The sequence below is a fragment of the Cinclus cinclus genome, unplaced genomic scaffold, assembly GCF_963662255.1.
Source record: "Cinclus cinclus unplaced genomic scaffold, bCinCin1.1 SCAFFOLD_49, whole genome shotgun sequence".
In the NCBI taxonomy this organism is placed as follows: Eukaryota; Metazoa; Chordata; class Aves; order Passeriformes; family Cinclidae; genus Cinclus; species Cinclus cinclus.
This window is the reverse complement of record NW_026912051.1, coordinates 1,105,394-1,124,174: the sequence shown is the minus strand read 5'-3', so window position 1 is coordinate 1,124,174 and position 18,781 is coordinate 1,105,394.

Below are 18,781 nucleotides of genomic sequence, written 5' to 3'. Positions count from 1 at the left end.
TGGGCCGCAGGCAAGTTGACTCCGAAAGGAGGCACTTTTCCCCAGGAAGCCAAACTCAAGAACCCTCAATGCAGATGTCATTTTGTGGGGCGCGTTTGGGCCTCCGATGGCAGCCAGGTTTGGAGGAGGGGGCAGCTTTGGTCTGGGAGGAATCCTCGTCCTTATGGAATTTTTGTAGCAAAAGCCCGGGACGGGACGCAGGCAAGTTGGTTTTGAAAGGAGTCACTTTTCCCCAAGAAGCCAAACTCAAGAGCCCACTTGGCAGATGTCATTTTCTAGGGCGCGTTTGGGCCTCCGATGTCAGCCAGGTTTGGAGGAGGGGGCAGCTTTGGTCTGGGAGAAATCCTCGTCCTTATGGAATTTTTGTACTCTAAAGCCCAGCACGGGCCGCAGGCTAGTTAGGCAAGTTGGCTTTGAAAGGAGGCACTTTTCCGCAAGAAGCCAATCTCAAGAGCCCACTTGGCAGATGTCATTTTGTAGGGCGCGTTTGGGCCTCCGATGGCAGCCAGGTTTGGAGGAGGGGGCAGCTTTGGTCTGGGAGAAATCCTCGTCCTTATGGAATTTTTGTAGGCAAAAGCCCAGGACCTGCCGCAGGCAAGTTGGCTTTGAAAGGAGGCACTTCCACCCAAGAAGCCAAACTCAAGAGCCCACTTGGCAGGTGTCATTTTGTAGGGCACGTTTGGGCCTCCGATGGCAGCCAGGTTTGGAGGAGGGGGCAGCTTTGGTCTGGGAGAAATCCTCGTCCTTCTGGAATTTTTGTAGGCAAAAGCCCTGCATGGGCCGCAGGCAAGTTGGCTTTGAAAGGAGGCACTTTTCCCCAGGAAGCCAAACTCAAGAACCCTCAATGCAGGTGTCATTTTGTGGGGCGCGTTTGGGCCTCCGATGGCAGCCAGGTTTGGAGGAGGGGGCAGCTTTGGTCTGGGAGAAATCCTCGTCCTTCTGGAATTTTTGGAGGCAAAAGCCCAGGACGGGCCGCAGGCAAGTTAGGCAAGTTGGCTCCGAAAGGAGGCACTTTTCCCCAAGAAGCCAAACTCAAGAGCCCACTTGGCAGATGTCATTTTGTGGGGCGCATTTGGGCCTCTGATGGCAGCCAGGTTTGGAGGAGGGGGCAGCTTTGGTCTGGGAGAAATCCTCGTCCTTATGGAATTTTTGTAGTCTAATGCCCAGCACGGGCCGCAGGCTAGTTAGGCAAGTTGGCTTTGAAAGGAGGCACTTTCCCCCAAGAAGCCAAACTCAAGAGCCCACTTGGCAGGTGTCATTTTGTAGGGCGCGTTTGGGCCTCCAATGGCAGCCAGGTTTGGAGGAGGGGGCAGCTTTGGTCTGGGAGAAATCCTCGTCCTTATGGAATTTTTGTAGGCAAAAGCCCAGGACGGGCCGCAGGCAAGTTGGCTTTGAAAGGAGGTACTTCCACCCAAGAAGCCAAACTCAAGAGCCCACTTGGCAGATGTCATTTTGTAGGGCACGTTTGGGCCTCCGATGGCAGCCAGGTTTGGAGGAGGGGGCAGCTTTGGTCTGGGAGAAATCCTCATCCTTATGGAATTTTTGTAGGCAAAAGCCCAGGACGGGCCGCAGGCAAGTTGGCTTTGAAAGGAGGTACTTCCACCCAAGAAGCCAAACTCAAGAGCCCACTTGGCAGATGTCATTTTGTAGGGCGCGTTTGGGCCTCCGATGGCAGCCAGGTTTGGAGGAGGGGGCAGCTTTGGTCTGGGAGAAATCCTCGTCCTTATGGAATTTTTGTAGCAAAAGCCCGGGACGGGACGCAGGCAAGTTGGTTTTGAAAGGAGTCACTTTTCCCCAAGAAGCCAAACTCAAGAGCCCACTTGGCAGGTGTCATTTTGTAGGGCGCGTTTGGGCCTCCGATGGCAGCCAGGTTTGGAGGAGGGGGCAGCTTTGGTCTGGGAGAAATCCTCGTCCTTATGGAATTTTTGTAGTCAAAAGCCCAGGACGGGCCGCAGGCAAGTTAGGCAAGTTGGCTCCGAAAGGAGGCACTTTTCCCCAAGAAGCCAAACTCAAGAACCCACAATGCAGATGTCATTTTGTAGGGCGCGTTTGGGCCTCCGATGGCAGCCAGGTTTGGAGGAGGGGGCAGCTTTGTTCTGGGAGAAATCCTCGTCCTTATGGAATTTTTGTAGGCAAAAGCCCTGCATGGGCCGCCGGCAAGTTGACTCCGAAAGGAGGCAATTTTCCCCAAGAAGCCAAACTCAAGAGCCCACTTGGCAGGTGTCATTTTGTAGGGCGCGTTTGGGCCTCCGATGGCAGCCAGGTTTGGAGGAGGGGGCAGCTTTGGTCTGGGAGAAATCCTCGTCCTTATGGAATTTTTGTAGGCAAAACCCCTGCATGAGCCGCAGGCAAGTTGACTCCGAAAGGAGGCACTTTTCCCCAGAAAGCCAAACTCAAGAGCCCACTTGGCAGATGTCATTTTGTAGGGCACGTTTGGGCCTCCGATGGCAGCCAGGTTTGGAGGAGGGGGCAGCTTTGGTCTGGGAGGAATCCTCGTCCTTATGGAATTTTTGTAGCAAAAGCCCAGGACGGGACGCAGGCAAGTTGGTTTTGAAAGGAGTCACTTTTCCCCAAGAAGCCAAACTCAAGAGCCGACTTGGCAGGTGTCATTTTGTAGGGCGCGTTTGGGCCTCCGATGTCAGCCAGGTTTGGAGGAGGGGGCAGCTTTGGTCTGGGAGAAATCCTCGTCCTTATGGAATTTTTGTAGGCAAAAACCCCACATGGGCCGCAGGCAAGTTAGGCAAGTTGGCTTTGAAAGGAGGCACTTCCACCCAAGAAGCCAAACTCAAGAGCCCACTTGGCAGGTGTCATTTTGTAGGGCACGTTTGGGCCTCCGATGGCAGCCAGGTTTGGAGGAGGGAGCAGCTTTGGTCTGGGAGAAATCCTCGTCCTTCTGGAATTTTTGTAGGCAAAAGCCCTGCATGGGCCGCAGGCAAGTTGACTCCGAAAGGAGGCACTTTTCCCCAGGAAGCCAAACTCAAGAACCCTCAATGCAGGTGTCATTTTGTGGGGCGCGTTTGGGCCTCCGATGGCAGCCAGGTTTGGAGGAGGGGGCAGCTTTGGTCTGGGAGAAATCCTCGTCCTTCTAGAATTTTTGGAGGCAAAAGCCCAGCACGGGCCGCAGGCAAGTTAGGCAATTTGGCTCCGAAAGGAGGCACTTTTCCCCAAGAAGCCAAACTCAAGAGCCCACTTGGCAGATGTCTTTTTGTAGGGCGCGTTTGGGCCTCCGATGGCAGCCAGGTTTGGAGGAGGGGGCAGCTTTGGTCTGGGAGAAATCCTCGTCCTTATGGAATTTTTGTAGGCAAAAGCCCAGCACAGGCCGCAGGCTAGTTAGGCAAGTTGGCTCTGAAAGGAGGCACTTTTCCCCAAGAAGCCAAACTCAAGAGCCCACTTGGCAGGTGTCATTTTGTAGGGCACGTTTGGGCCTCCGATGGCAGCCAGGTTTGGAGGAGGGGGCAGCTTTGGTCTGGGAGAAATCCTCGTCTTTATGGAATTTTTGGAGGCAAAAGCCCTGCATTGGCCGCCGGCAAGTTGACTCCGAAAGGAGGCACTTTTCCCCAGGAAGCCAAACTCAAGAGGCGGCTTGGCAGATGTCATTTTGTAGGGCGCGTTTGGGCCTCCGATGGCAGCCAGGTTTGGCGGAGGGGGCAGCTTTGGTCTGGGAGGAATCCTCGTCCTTATGGAATTTTTGTAGCAAACGTCCGGGACGGGACGCAGGCAAGTTGGTTTTGAAAGGAGTCACTTTTCCCCAAGAAGCCAAACTCAAGAGCCCACTTGGCAGATGTCATTTTGTAGGGCGCGTTTGGGCCTCCGATGGCAGCCAGGTTTGGAGGAGGGAGCAGCTTTGGTCTGGGAGAAATCCTTGTCCTTCTGGAATTTTTGTAGGCAAAAGCCCAGGACGGGCCGCAGGCAAGTTAGGCAAGTTGGCTTTGAAAGGAGGCACTTTTCCCCAAGAAGTCAAACTCAAGAGCCCACTTGGCAGGTGTCATTTTGTAGGGCGCGTTTGGGCCTCCGATGGCAGCCAGGTTTGGAGGAGGGGGCAGCTTTGGTCTGGGAGAAATCCTCGTCCTTATGGAATTTTTGTAGGCAAAAGCCCTGCATGGGCCGCCGGCAAGTTGACTCCGAAAGGAGGCAATTTTCCCCAAGAAGCCAAACTCAAGAGCCCACTTGGCAGGTGTCATTTTGTAGGGCGCGTTTGGGCCTCCGATGGCAGCCAGGTTTGGAGGAGGGGGCAGCTTTGGTCTGGGAGAAATCCTCGTCCTTATGGAATTTTTGGAGGCAAAACCCCTGCATGAGCCGCAGGCAAGTTGACTCCGAAAGGAGGCACTTTTCCCCAGAAAGCCAAACTCAAGAGCCCACTTGGCAGATGTCATTTTGTAGGGCGCGTTTGGGCCTCCGATGGCAGCCAGGTTTGGAGGAGGGGGCAGCTTTGGTCTGGGAGGAATCCTCGTCCTTATGGAATTTTTGTAGCAAAAGCCCAGGACGGGACGCAGGCAAGTTGGTTTTGAAAGGAGTCACTTTTCCTCAAGAAGCCAAACTCAAGAGCCGACTTGGCAGGTGTCATTTTGTAGGGCGCGTTTGGGCCTCCGATGGCAGCCAGGTTTGGAGGAGGGGGCAGCTTTGGTCTGGGAGGAATCCTCGTCCTTATGGAATTTTTGTAGCAAAAGCCCAGGACGGGACGCAGGCAACTTGGTTTTGAAAGGAGTCACTTTTCCCCAAGAAGCCAAACTCAAGAGCCGACTTGGCAGGTGTCATTTTGTAGGGCGCGTTTGGGCCTCCGATGGCAGCCAGGTTTGGAGGAGGGGGCAGCTTTGGTCTGGGAGAAATCCTCGTCCTTATGGAATTTTTGGAGGCAAAAACCCCACATGGGCCGCAGGCAAGTTAGGCAAGTTGACTCCGAAAGGAGGCACTTTTCCCCAAGAAGCCAAACTCAAGAACCCTCAATGCAGGTGTCATTTTGTGGGGCGCGTTTGGGCCTCCGATGGCAGCCAGGTTTGGAGGAGGGGGCAGCTTTGGTCTGGGAGAAATCCTCGTCCTTATGGAATTTTTGTAGTCTGAAGCCCAGTACGGGCCGCAGGCTAGTTAGGCAAGTTGGCTTTGAAAGGAGGCACTTTTCCCCAAGAAGCCAAACTCAAGAGCCCACTTGGCAGATGTCATTTTGTAGGGCGCGTTTGGGCCTCCGATGGCAGCCAGGTTTGGAGGAGGGGGCAGCTTTGGTCTGGGAGAAATCCTCGTCCTTATGGAATTTTTGGAGGCAAAAGCCCAGGACGGGCCGCAGGCAGTTTGCTTTGAAAAGAGGCACTTCCACCCAAGAAGCCAAACTCAAGAGCCCACTTGGCAGGTGTCATTTTGTAGGGCACGTTTGGGCCTCCGATGGCAGCCAGGTTTGGAGGAGGGGGCAGCTTTGGTCTGGGAGAAATCCTCGTCCTTCTGGAATTTTTGTAGGCAAAAGCCCTGCATGGGCCGCAGGCAAGTTGACTCCGAAAGGAGGCACTTTTCCCCAGGAAGCCAAACTCAAGAACCCTCAATGCAGGTGTCATTTGGTGGGGCGCGTTTGGGCCTCCGATGGCAGCCAGGTTTGGAGGAGGGGGCAGCTTTGGTCTGGGAGAAATCCTCGTCCTTCTGGAATTTTTGTAGGCAAAAGCCCTGCATGGGCCGCAGGCAAGTTGACTCCGAAAGGAGGCACTTTTCCCCAGGAAGCCAAACTCAAGAACCCTCAATGCAGGTGTCATTTTGTGGGGCGCGTTTGGGCCTCCGATGGCAGCCAGGTTTGGAGGAGGGGGCAGCTTTGGTCTGGGAGAAATCCTCGTCCTTATGGAATTTTTGTACTCAAAAGCCCAGGACGGGCCGCAGGCAAGTTAGGCAAGTTGGCTTTGAAAGGAGGCACTTTTCCCCAAGAAGCCAAACTCAAGAACCCACAATGCAGATGTCATTTTGTAGGGCGCGTTTGGGCCTCCGATGGCAGCCAGGTTTGGAGGAGGGGGCAGCTTTGTTCTGGGAGAAATCCTCGTCCTTATGGAATTTTTGTAGGCAAAAGCCCTGCATGGGCCGCCGGCAAGTTGACTCCGAAAGGAGGCAATTTTCCCCAAGAAGCCAAACTCAAGAGCCCACTTGGCAGGTGTCATTTTGTAGGGCGCGTTTGGGCCTCCGATGGCAGCCAGGTTTGGAGGAGGGGGCAGCTTTGGTCTGGGAGAAATCCTCGTCCTTATGGAATTTTTGTAGGCAAAACCCCTGCATGAGCCGCAGGCAAGTTGACTCCGAAAGGAGGCACTTTTCCCCAGAAAGCCAAACTCAAGAGCCCACTTGGCAGATGTCATTTTGTAGGGCGCGTTTGGGCCTCCGATGGCAGCCAGGTTTGGAGGAGGGGGCAGCTTTGGTCTGGGAGGAATCCTCGTCCTTCTGGAATTTTTGTAGGCAAAAGCCCAGGACGGGCCGCAGGCAAGTTAGGCAAGTTGGCTTTGAAAGGAGGCACTTTTCCCCAAGAAGTCAAACTCAAGAGCCCACTTGGCAGGTGTCATTTTGTAGGGCGCGTTTGGGCCTCCGATGGCAGCCAGGTTTGGAGGAGGGGGCAGCTTTGGTCTGGGAGAAATCCTCGTCCTTATGGAATTTTTGTACTCAAAAGCCCAGGACGGGCCGCAGGCAAGTTAGGCAAGTTGGCTCCGAAAGGAGGCACTTTTCCCCAAGAAGCCAAACTCAAGAACCCACAATGCAGATGTCATTTTGTAGGGCGCGTTTGGGCCTCCGATGGCAGCCAGGTTTGGAGGAGGGGGCAGCTTTGTTCTGGGAGAAATCCTCGTCCTTATGGAATTTTTGTAGGCAAAAGCCCTGCATGGGCCGCCATCAAGTTGACTCCGAAAGGAGGCAATTTTCCCCAAGAAGCCAAACTCAAGAGCCCACTTGGCAGGTGTCATTTTGTAGGGCGCGTTTGGGCCTCCGATGGCAGCCAGGTTTGGAGGAGGGGGCAGCTTTGGTCTGGGAGAAATCCTCGTCCTTATGGAATTTTTGGAGGCAAAACCCCTGCATGAGCCGCAGGCAAGTTGACTCCGAAAGGAGGCACTTTTCCCCAGAAAGCCAAACTCAAGAGCCCACTTGGCAGATGTCATTTTGTAGGGCGCGTTTGGGCCTCCGATGGCAGCCAGGTTTGGAGGAGGGGGCAGCTTTGGTCTGGGAGGAATCCTCGTCCTTATGGAATTTTTGTAGCAAAAGCCCAGGACGGGACGCAGGCAAGTTGGTTTTGAAAGGAGTCACTTTTCCTCAAGAAGCCAAACTCAAGAGCCGACTTGGCAGGTGTCATTTTGTAGGGCGCGTTTGGGCCTCCGATGGCAGCCAGGTTTGGAGGAGGGGGCAGCTTTGGTCTGGGAGGAATCCTCGTCCTTATGGAATTTTTGTAGCAAAAGCCCAGGACGGGACGCAGGCAAGTTGGTTTTGAAAGGAGTCACTTTTCCCCAAGAAGCCAAACTCAAGAGCCGACTTGGCAGGTGTCATTTTGTAGGGCGCGTTTGGGCCTCCGATGGCAGCCAGGTTTGGAGGAGGGGGCAGCTTTGGTCTGGGAGAAATCCTCGTCCTTATGGAATTTTTGGAGGCAAAAACCCCACATGGGCCGCAGGCAAGTTAGGCAAGTTGACTCCGAAAGGAGGCACTTTTCCCCAAGAAGCCAAACTCAAGAACCCTCAATGCAGGTGTCATTTTGTGGGGCGCGTTTGGGCCTCCGATGGCAGCCAGGTTTGGAGGAGGGGGCAGCTTTGGTCTGGGAGAAATCCTCGTCCTTATGGAATTTTTGTAGTCTGAAGCCCAGTACGGGCCGCAGGCTAGTTAGGCAAGTTGGCTTTGAAAGGAGGCACTTTTCCCCAAGAAGCCAAACTCAAGAGCCCACTTGGCAGATGTCATTTTGTAGGGCGCGTTTGGGCCTCCGATGGCAGCCAGGTTTGGAGGAGGGGGCAGCTTTGGTCTGGGAGAAATCCTCGTCCTTATGGAATTTTTGGAGGCAAAAGCCCAGGACGGGCCGCAGGCAGTTTGCTTTGAAAAGAGGCACTTCCACCCAAGAAGCCAAACTCAAGAGCCCACTTGGCAGGTGTCATTTTGTAGGGCACGTTTGGGCCTCCGATGGCAGCCAGGTTTGGAGGAGGGGGCAGCTTTGGTCTGGGAGAAATCCTCGTCCTTCTGGAATTTTTGTAGGCAAAAGCCCTGCATGGGCCGCAGGCAAGTTGACTCCGAAAGGAGGCACTTTTCCCCAGGAAGCCAAACTCAAGAACCCTCAATGCAGGTGTCATTTGGTGGGGCGCGTTTGGGCCTCCGATGGCAGCCAGGTTTGGCGGAGGGGGCAGCTTTGGTCTGGGAGAAATCCTCGTCCTTCTGGAATTTTTGTAGGCAAAAGCCCTGCATGGGCCGCAGGCAAGTTGACTCCGAAAGGAGGCACTTTTCCCCAGGAAGCCAAACTCAAGAACCCTCAATGCAGGTGTCATTTTGTGGGGTGCGTTTGGGCCTCCGATGGCAGCCAGGTTTGGAGGAGGGGGCAGCTTTGGTCTGGGAGAAATCCTCGTCCTTATGGAATTTTTGTACTCAAAAGCCCAGGACGGGCCGCAGGCAAGTTAGGCAAGTTGGCTTTGAAAGGAGGCACTTTTCCCCAAGAAGCCAAACTCAAGAACCCACAATGCAGATGTCATTTTGTAGGGCGCGTTTGGGCCTCCGATGGCAGCCAGGTTTGGAGGAGGGGGCAGCTTTGTTCTGGGAGAAATCCTCGTCCTTATGGAATTTTTGTAGGCAAAAGCCCTGCATGGGCCGCCGGCAAGTTGACTCCGAAAGGAGGCAATTTTCCCCAAGAAGCCAAACTCAAGAGCCCACTTGGCAGGTGTCATTTTGTAGGGCGCGTTTGGGCCTCCGATGGCAGCCAGGTTTGGAGGAGGGGGCAGCTTTGGTCTGGGAGGAATCCTCGTCCTTATGGAATTTTTGTAGCAAAAGCCCAGGACGGGACGCAGGCAAGTTGGTTTTGAAAGGAGTCACTTTTCCCAAAGAAGCCAAACTCAAGAGCCGACTTGGCAGGTGTCATTTTGTAGGGCGCGTTTGGGCCTCCGATGGCAGCCAGGTTTGGAGGAGGGGGCAGCTTTGGTCTGGGAGAAATCCTCGTCCTTATGGAATTTTTGTAGGCAAAAACCCCACATGGGCCGCAGGCAAGTTAGGCAAGTTGGCTTTGAAAGGAGGCACTTCCACCCAAGAAGCCAAACTCAAGAGCCCACTTGGCAGGTGTCATTTTGTAGGGCACGTTTGGGCCTCCGATGGCAGCCAGGTTTGGAGGAGGGGGCAGCTTTGGTCTGGGAGAAATCCTCGTCCTTCTGGAATTTTTGTAGGCAAAAGCCCTGCATGGGCCGCAGGCAAGTTGACTCCGAAAGGAGGCACTTTTCCCCAGGAAGCCAAACTCAAGAGCCCACTTGGCAGGTGTCATTTTGTAGGGCACGTTTGGGCCTCCGATGGCAGCCAGGTTTGGAGGAGGGGGCAGCTTTGGTCTGGGAGAAATCCTCGTCCTTCTGGAATTTTTGTAGTCAAAAGCCCTGCATGGGCCGCAGGCAAGTTGACTCCGAAAGGAGGCACTTTTCCCCAGGAAGCCAAACTCAAGAACCCTCAATGCAGGTGTCATTTGGTGGGGCGCGTTTGGGCCTCCGATGGCAGCCAGGTTTGGCGGAGGGGGCAGCTTTGGTCTGGGAGAAATCCTCGTCCTTCTGGAATTTTTGTAGGCAAAAGCCCTGCATGGGCCGCAGGCAAGTTGACTCCGAAAGGAGGCACTTTTCCCCAGGAAGCCAAACTCAAGAACCCTCAATGCAGGTGTCATTTTGTGGGGCGCGTTTGGGCCTCCGATGGCAGCCAGGTTTGGAGGAGGGGGCAGCTTTGGTCTGGGAGAAATCCTCGTCCTTATGGAATTTTTGTACTCAAAAGCCCAGGACGGGCCGCAGGCAAGTTAGGCAAGTTGGCTTTGAAAGGAGGCACTTTTCCCCAAGAAGCCAAACTCAAGAACCCACAATGCAGATGTCATTTTGTAGGGCGCGTTTGGGCCTCCGATGGCAGCCAGGTTTGGAGGAGGGGGCAGCTTTGTTCTGGGAGAAATCCTCGTCCTTATGGAATTTTTGTAGGCAAAAGCCCTGCATGGGCCGCCGGCAAGTTGACTCCGAAAGGAGGCACTTTTCCCCAAGAAGCCAAACTCAAGAACCCTCAATGCAGGTGTCATTTTGTGGGGCGCGTTTGGGCCTCCGATGGCAGCCAGGTTTGGAGGAGGGGGCAGCTTTGGTCTGGGAGAAATCCTCGTCCTTATGGAATTTTTGTAGGCAAAACCCCTGCATGAGCCGCAGGCAAGTTGACTCCGAAAGGAGGCACTTTTCCCCAGAAAGCCAAACTCAAGAGCCCACTTGGCAGATGTCATTTTGTAGGGCGCGTTTGGGCCTCCGATGGCAGCCAGGTTTGGAGGAGGGGGCAGCTTTGGTCTGGGAGGAATCCTCGTCCTTATGGAATTTTTGTAGCAAAAGCCCAGGACGGGACGCAGGCAAGTTGGTTTTGAAAGGAGTCACTTTTCCCAAAGAAGCCAAACTCAAGAGCCGACTTGGCAGGTGTCATTTTGTAGGGCGCGTTTGGGCCTCCGATGGCAGCCAGGTTTGGAGGAGGGGGCAGCTTTGGTCTGGGAGAAATCCTCGTCCTTATGGAATTTTTGTAGGCAAAAACCCCACATGGGCCGCAGGCAAGTTAGGCAAGTTGGCTTTGAAAGGAGGCACTTCCACCCAAGAAGCCAAACTCAAGAGCCCACTTGGCAGGTGTCATTTTGTAGGGCACGTTTGGGCCTCCGATGGCAGCCAGGTTTGGAGGAGGGGGCAGCTTTGGTCTGGGAGAAATCCTCGTCCTTCTGGAATTTTTGGAGGCAAAAGCCCTGCATGGGCCGCAGGCAAGTTGACTCCGAAAGGAGGCACTTTTCCCCAGGAAGCCAAACTCAAGAGCCCACTTGGCAGGTGTCATTTTGTAGGGCACGTTTGGGCCTCCGATGGCAGCCAGGTTTGGAGGAGGGGGCAGCTTTGGTCTGGGAGAAATCCTCGTCCTTCTGGAATTTTTGTAGGCAAAAGCCCTGCATGGGCCGCAGGCAAGTTGACTCCGAAAGGAGGCACTTTTCCCCAGGAAGCCAAACTCAAGAACCCTCAATGCAGGTGTCATTTTGTGGGGCGCGTTTGGGCCTCCGATGGCAGCCAGGTTTGGAGGAGGGGGCAGCTTTGGTCTGGGAGAAATCCTCGTCCTTCTGGAATTTTTGGAGGCAAAAGCCCAGGACGGGCCGCAGGCAAGTTAGGCAATTTGGCTCCGAAAGGAGGCACTTTTCCCCAAGAAGCCAAACTCAAGAGCCCACTTGGCAGATGTCATTTTGTAGGGCGCGTTTGGGCCTCTGATGGCAGCCAGGTTTGGAGGAGGGGGCAGCTTTGGTCTGGGAGAAATCCTCGTCCTTATGGAATTTTTGGAGGCAAAAGCCCAGCACAGGCCGCAGGCTAGTTAGGCAAGTTGGCTCCGAAAGGAGGCACTTTTCCCCAAGAAGCCAAACTCAAGAGCCCACTTGGCAGATGTCATTTTGTAGGGCGCGTTTGGGCCTCCGATGGCAGCCAGGTTTGGAGGAGGGGGCAGCTTTGGTCTGGGAGAAATCCTCGTCCTTATGGAATTTTTGTAGCAAAAGCCCTGCATGGGCCGCCGGCAAGTTGACTCCGAAAGGAGGCACTTTTCCCAAAGAAGCCAAACTCAAGAGCCCGCTTGGCAGATGTCATTTTGTAGGGCGCGTTTGGGCCTCCGATGGCAGCCAGGTTTGGCGGAGGGGGCAGCTTTGGTCTGGGAGGAATCCTCGTCCTTATGGAATTTTTGTAGCAAACGTCCGGGACGGGACGCAGGCAAGTTGGTTTTGAAAGGAGTGACTTTTCCCCAAGAAGCCAAACTCAAGAGCCCACTTGGCAGATGTCATTTTGTAGGGCGCGTTTGGGCCTCCGATGGCAGCCAGGTTTGGAGGAGGGAGCAGCTTTGGTCTGGGAGAAATCCTTGTCCTTCTGGAATTTTTGTAGGCAAAAGCCCAGGACGGGCCGCAGGCAAGTTAGGCAAGTTGGCTTTGAAAGGAGGCACTTTTCCCCAAGAAGCCAAACTCAAGAGCCCACTTGGCAGGTGTCATTTTGTAGGGCGCGTTTGGGCCTCCGATGGCAGCCAGGTTTGGAGGAGGGGGCAGCTTTGGTCTGGGAGAAATCCTCGTCCTTCTGGAATTTTTGTACTCAAAACCCAGGACGGGCCGCAGGCAAGTTGGCTTTGATAGGAGGCACTTCCACCCAAGAAGCCAAACTCAAGAGCCCACTTGGCAGATGTCATTTTGTAGGGTACGTTTGGGCCTCCGATGGCAGCCAGGTTTGGAGGAGGGGGCAGCTTTGGTCTGGGAGAAATCCTCGTCCTTATGGAATTTTTGTAGTCTAAAACCCAGCACGGGCTGCAGGCAAGTTGGCTTTGAAAGGAGTCACTTTTCCCCAAGAAGCCAAACTCAAGAGCCCACTTGGCAGATGTCATTTTGTAGGGCGCGTTTGGGCCTCTGATGGCAGCCAGGTTTGGAGGAGGGGGCAGCTTTGGTCTGGGAGAAATCCTCGTCCTTATGGAATTTTTGTAGCAAAAGCCCAGGACGGGACGCAGGCAAGTTGGTTTTGAAAGGAGTCACTTTTCCCAAAGAAGCCAAACTCAAGAGCCGACTTGGCAGGTGTCATTTTGTAGGGCGCGTTTGGGCCTCCGATGGCAGCCAGGTTTGGAGGAGGGGGCAGCTTTGGTCTGGGAGAAATCCTCGTCCTTATGGAATTTTTGTAGGCAAAAACCCCACATGGGCCGCAGGCAAGTTAGGCAAGTTGGCTTTGAAAGGAGGCACTTCCACCCAAGAAGCCAAACTCAAGAGCCCACTTGGCAGGTGTCATTTTGTAGGGCACGTTTGGGCCTCCGATGGCAGCCAGGTTTGGAGGAGGGGGCAGCTTTGGTCTGGGAGAAATCCTCGTCCTTCTGGAATTTTTGGAGGCAAAAGCCCTGCATGGGCCGCAGGCAAGTTGACTCCGAAAGGAGGCACTTTTCCCCAGGAAGCCAAACTCAAGAACCCTCAATGCAGGTGTCATTTTGTGGGGCGCGTTTGGGCCTCCGATGGCAGCCAGGTTTGGAGGAGGGGGCAGCTTTGGTCTGGGAGAAATCCTCGTCCTTCTAGAATTTTTGGAGGCAAAAGCCCAGCACGGGCCGCAGGCAAGTTAGGCAATTTGGCTCCGAAAGGAGGCACTTTTCCCCAAGAAGCCAAACTCAAGAGCCCACTTGGCAGATGTCTTTTTGTAGGGCGCGTTTGGGCCTCCGATGGCAGCCAGGTTTGGAGGAGGGGGCAGCTTTGGTCTGGGAGAAATCCTCGTCCTTATGGAATTTTTGTAGGCAAAAGCCCAGCACAGGCCGCAGGCTAGTTAGGCAAGTTGGCTCCGAAAGGAGGCACTTTTCCCCAAGAAGCCAAACTCAAGAGCCCACTTGGCAGGTGTCATTTTGTAGGGCACGTTTGGGCCTCCGATGGCAGCCAGGTTTGGAGGAGGGGGCAGCTTTGGTCTGGGAGAAATCCTCGTCTTTATGGAATTTTTGGAGGCAAAAGCCCTGCATTGGCCGCCGGCAAGTTGACTCCGAAAGGAGGCACTTTTCCCCAAGAAGCCAAACTCAAGAGCCCGCTTGGCAGATGTCATTTTGTAGGGCGCGTTTGGGCCTCCGATGGCAGCCAGGTTTGGCGGAGGGGGCAGCTTTGGTCTGGGAGGAATCCTCGTCCTTATGGAATTTTTGTAGCAAACGTCCGGGACGGGACGCAGGCAAGTTGGTTTTGAAAGGAGTCACTTTTCCCCAAGAAGCCAAACTCAAGAGCCCACTTGGCAGATGTCATTTTGTAGGGCGCGTTTGGGCCTCCGATGGCAGCCAGGTTTGGAGGAGGGAGCAGCTTTGGTCTGGGAGAAATCCTTGTCCTTCTGGAATTTTTGTAGGCAAAAGCCCAGGACGGGCCGCAGGCAAGTTAGGCAAGTTGGCTTTGAAAGGAGGCACTTTTCCCCAAGAAGCCAAACTCAAGAGCCCACTTGGCAGGTGTCATTTTGTAGGGCGCGTTTGGGCCTCCGATGGCAGCCAGGTTTGGAGGAGGGGGCAGCTTTGGTCTGGGAGAAATCCTCGTCCTTATGGAATTTTTGTACTCAAAAGCCCAGGACGGGCCGCAGGCAAGTTAGGCAAGTTGGCTCCGAAAGGAGGCACTTTTCCCCAAGAAGCCAAACTCAAGAACCCACAATGCAGATGTCATTTTGTAGGGCGCGTTTGGGCCTCCGATGGCAGCCAGGTTTGGAGGAGGGGGCAGCTTTGTTCTGGGAGAAATCCTCGTCCTTATGGAATTTTTGTAGGCAAAAGCCCTGCATGGGCCGCCGGCAAGTTGACTCCGAAAGGAGGCAATTTTCCCCAAGAAGCCAAACTCAAGAGCCCACTTGGCAGGTGTCATTTTGTAGGGCGCGTTTGGGCCTCCGATGGCAGCCAGGTTTGGAGGAGGGGGCAGCTTTGGTCTGGGAGAAATCCTCGTCCTTATGGAATTTTTGGAGGCAAAACCCCTGCATGAGCCGCAGGCAAGTTGACTCCGAAAGGAGGCACTTTTCCCCAGAAAGCCAAACTCAAGAGCCCACTTGGCAGATGTCATTTTGTAGGGCGCGTTTGGGCCTCCGATGGCAGCCAGGTTTGGAGGAGGGGGCAGCTTTGGTCTGGGAGGAATCCTCGTCCTTATGGAATTTTTGTAGCAAAAGCCCAGGACGGGACGCAGGCAAGTTGGTTTTGAAAGGAGTCACTTTTCCCCAAGAAGCCAAACTCAAGAGCCGACTTGGCAGGTGTCATTTTGTAGGGCGCGTTTGGGCCTCCGATGGCAGCCAGGTTTGGAGGAGGGGGCAGCTTTGGTCTGGGAGGAATCCTCGTCCTTATGGAATTTTTGTAGCAAAAGCCCAGGACGGGACGCAGGCAAGTTGGTTTTGAAAGGAGTCACTTGTCCCCAAGAAGCCAAACTCAAGAGCCGACTTGGCAGGTGTCATTTTGTAGGGCGCGTTTGGGCCTCCGATGGCAGCCAGGTTTGGAGGAGGGGGCAGCTTTGGTCTGGGAGAAATCCTCGTCCTTATGGAATTTTTGGAGGCAAAAACCCCACATGGGCCGCAGGCAAGTTAGGCAAGTTGACTCCGAAAGGAGGAACTTTTCCCCAAGAAGCCAAACTCAAGAACCCTCAATGCAGATGTCATTTTGTGGGGCGCGTTTGGGCCTCCGATGGCAGCCAGGTTTGGAGGAGGGGGCAGCTTTGGTCTGGGAGAAATCCTCGTCCTTATGGAATTTTTGTAGTCTGAAGCCCAGTACGGGCCGCAGGCTAGTTAGGCAAGTTGGCTTTGAAAGGAGGCACTTTTCCCCAAGAAGCCAAACTCAAGAGCCCACTTGGCAGATGTCATTTTGTAGGGCGCGTTTGGGCCTCCGATGGCAGCCAGGTTTGGAGGAGGGGGCAGCTTTGGTCTGGGAGAAATCCTCGTCCTTATGGAATTTTTGGAGGCAAAAGCCCAGGACGGGCCGCAGGCAGTTTGCTTTGAAAAGAGGCACTTCCACCCAAGAAGCCAAACTCAAGAGCCCACTTGGCAGGTGTCATTTTGTAGGGCACGTTTGGGCCTCCGATGGCAGCCAGGTTTGGAGGAGGGGGCAGCTTTGGTCTGGGAGAAATCCTCGTCCTTCTGGAATTTTTGTAGGCAAAAGCCCTGCATGGGCCGCAGGCAAGTTGACTCCGAAAGGAGGCACTTTTCCCCAGGAAGCCAAACTCAAGAACCCTCAATGCAGGTGTCATTTGGTGGGGCGCGTTTGGGCCTCCGATGGCAGCCAGGTTTGGCGGAGGGGGCAGCTTTGGTCTGGGAGAAATCCTCGTCCTTCTGGAATTTTTGTAGGCAAAAGCCCTGCATGGGCCGCAGGCAAGTTGACTCCGAAAGGAGGCACTTTTCCCCAGGAAGCCAAACTCAAGAACCCTCAATGCAGGTGTCATTTTGTGGGGCGCGTTTGGGCCTCCGATGGCAGCCAGGTTTGGAGGAGGGGGCAGCTTTGGTCTGGGAGAAATCCTCGTCCTTATGGAATTTTTGTACTCAAAAGCCCAGGACGGGCCGCAGGCAAGTTAGGCAAGTTGGCTTTGAAAGGAGGCACTTTTCCCCAAGAAGCCAAACTCAAGAGCCCACTTGGCAGATGTCATTTTGTAGGGCGCGTTTGGGCCTCCGATGGCAGCCAGGTTTGGAGGAGGGGGCAGCTTTGTTCTGGGAGAAATCCTCGTCCTTATGGAATTTTTGTAGGCAAAAGCCCTGCATGGGCCGCCGGCAAGTTGACTCCGAAAGGAGGCAATTTTCCCCAAGAAGCCAAACTCAAGAGCCCACTTGGCAGGTGTCATTTTGTAGGGCGCGTTTGGGCCTCCGATGGCAGCCAGGTTTGGAGGAGGGGGCAGCTTTGGTCTGGGAGAAATCCTCGTCCTTATGGAATTTTTGTAGGCAAAACCCCTGCATGAGCCGCAGGCAAGTTGACTCCGAAAGGAGGCACTTTTCCCCAGAAAGCCAAACTCAAGAGCCCACTTGGCAGATGTCATTTTGTAGGGCGCGTTTGGGCCTCCGATGGCAGCCAGGTTTGGAGGAGGGGGCAGCTTTGGTCTGGGAGGAATCCTCGTCCTTATGGAATTTTTGTAGCAAAAGCCCAGGACGGGACGCAGGCAAGTTGGTTTTGAAAGGAGTCACTTTTCCCAAAGAAGCCAAACTCAAGAGCCGACTTGGCAGGTGTCATTTTGCAGGGCGCGTTTGGGCCTCCGATGGCAGCCAGGTTTGGAGGAGGGGGCAGCTTTGGTCTGGGAGAAATCCTCGTCCTTATGGAATTTTTGTAGGCAAAAACCCCACATGGGCCGCAGGCAAGTTAGGCAAGTTGGCTTTGAAAGGAGGCACTTCCACCCAAGAAGCCAAACTCAAGAGCCCACTTGGCAGGTGTCATTTTGTAGGGCACGTTTGGGCCTCCGATGGCAGCCAGGTTTGGAGGAGGGGGCAGCTTTGGTCTGGGAGAAATCCTCGTCCTTCTGGAATTTTTGTAGGCAAAAGCCCTGCATGGGCCGCAGGCAAGTTGACTCCGAAAGGAGGCACTTTTCCCCAGGAAGCCAAACTCAAGAGCCCACTTGGCAGGTGTCATTTTGTAGGGCACGTTTGGGCCTCCGATGGCAGCCAGGTTTGGAGGAGGGGGCAGCTTTGGTCTGGGAGAAATCCTCGTCCTTCTGGAATTTTTGTAGGCAAAAGCCCTGCATGGGCCGCAGGCAAGTTGACTCCGAAAGGAGGCACTTTTCCCCAGGAAGCCAAACTCAAGAACCCTCAATGCAGGTGTCATTTTGTGGGGCGCGTTTGGGCCTCCGATGGCAGCCAGGTTTGGAGGAGGGGGCAGCTTTGGTCTGGGAGAAATCCTCGTCCTTATGGAATTTTTGTAGTCTGAAGCCCAGTACGGGCCGCAGGCTAGTTAGGCAAGTTGGCTTTGAAAGGAGGCACTTTTCCCCAAGAAGCCAAACTCAAGAACCCTCAATGCAGATGTCATTTTGCAGGGCGCGTTTGGGCCTCCGATGGCAGCCAGGTTTGGAGGAGGGGGCAGCTTTGGTCTGGGAGAAATCCTCGTCCTTATGGAATTTTTGGAGGCAAAAGCCCAGGACGGGCCGCAGGCAGTTTGCTTTGAAAAGAGGCACTTCCACCCAAGAAGCCAAACTCAAGAGCCCACTTGGCAGGTGTCATTTTGTAGGGCACGTTTGGGCCTCCGATGGCAGCCAGGTTTGGAGGAGGGGGCAGCTTTGGTCTGGGAGAAATCCTCGTCCTTCTGGAATTTTTGTAGGCAAAAGCCCTGCATGGGCCGCAGGCAAGTTGACTCCGAAAGGAGGCACTTTTCCCCAGGAAGCCAAACTCAAGAACCCTCAATGCAGGTGTCATTTGGTGGGGCGCGTTTGGGCCTCCGATGGCAGCCAGGTTTGGCGGAGGGGGCAGCTTTGGTCTGGGAGAAATCCTCGTCCTTCTGGAATTTTTGTAGGCAAAAGCCCTGCATGGGCCGCAGGCAAGTTGACTCCGAAAGGAGGCACTTTTCCCCAGGAAGCCAAACTCAAGAACCCTCAATGCAGGTGTCATTTTGTGGGGCGCGTTTGGGCCTCCGATGGCAGCCAGGTTTGGAGGAGGGGGCAGCTTTGGTCTGGGAGAAATCCTCGTCCTTATGGAATTTTTGTACTCAAAAGCCCAGGACGGGCCGCAGGCAAGTTAGGCAAGTTGGCTTTGAAAGGAGGCACTTTTCCCCAAGAAGCCAAACTCAAGAACCCACAATGCAGATGTCATTTTGTAGGGCGCGTTTGGGCCTCCGATGGCAGCCAGGTTTGGAGGAGGGGGCAGCTTTGTTCTGGGAGAAATCCTCGTCCTTATGGAATTTTTGTAGGCAAAAGCCCTGCATGGGCCGCCGGCAAGTTGACTCCGAAAGGAGGCAATTTTCCCCAAGAAGCCAAACTCAAGAGCCCACTTGGCAGGTGTCATTTTGTAGGGCGCGTTTGGGCCTCCGATGGCAGCCAGGTTTGGAGGAGGGGGCAGCTTTGGTCTGGGAGAAATCCTCGTCCTTATGGAATTTTTGTAGGCAAAACCCCTGCATGAGCCGCAGGCAAGTTGACTCCGAAAGGAGGCACTTTTCCCCAGAAAGCCAAACTCAAGAGCCCACTTGGCAG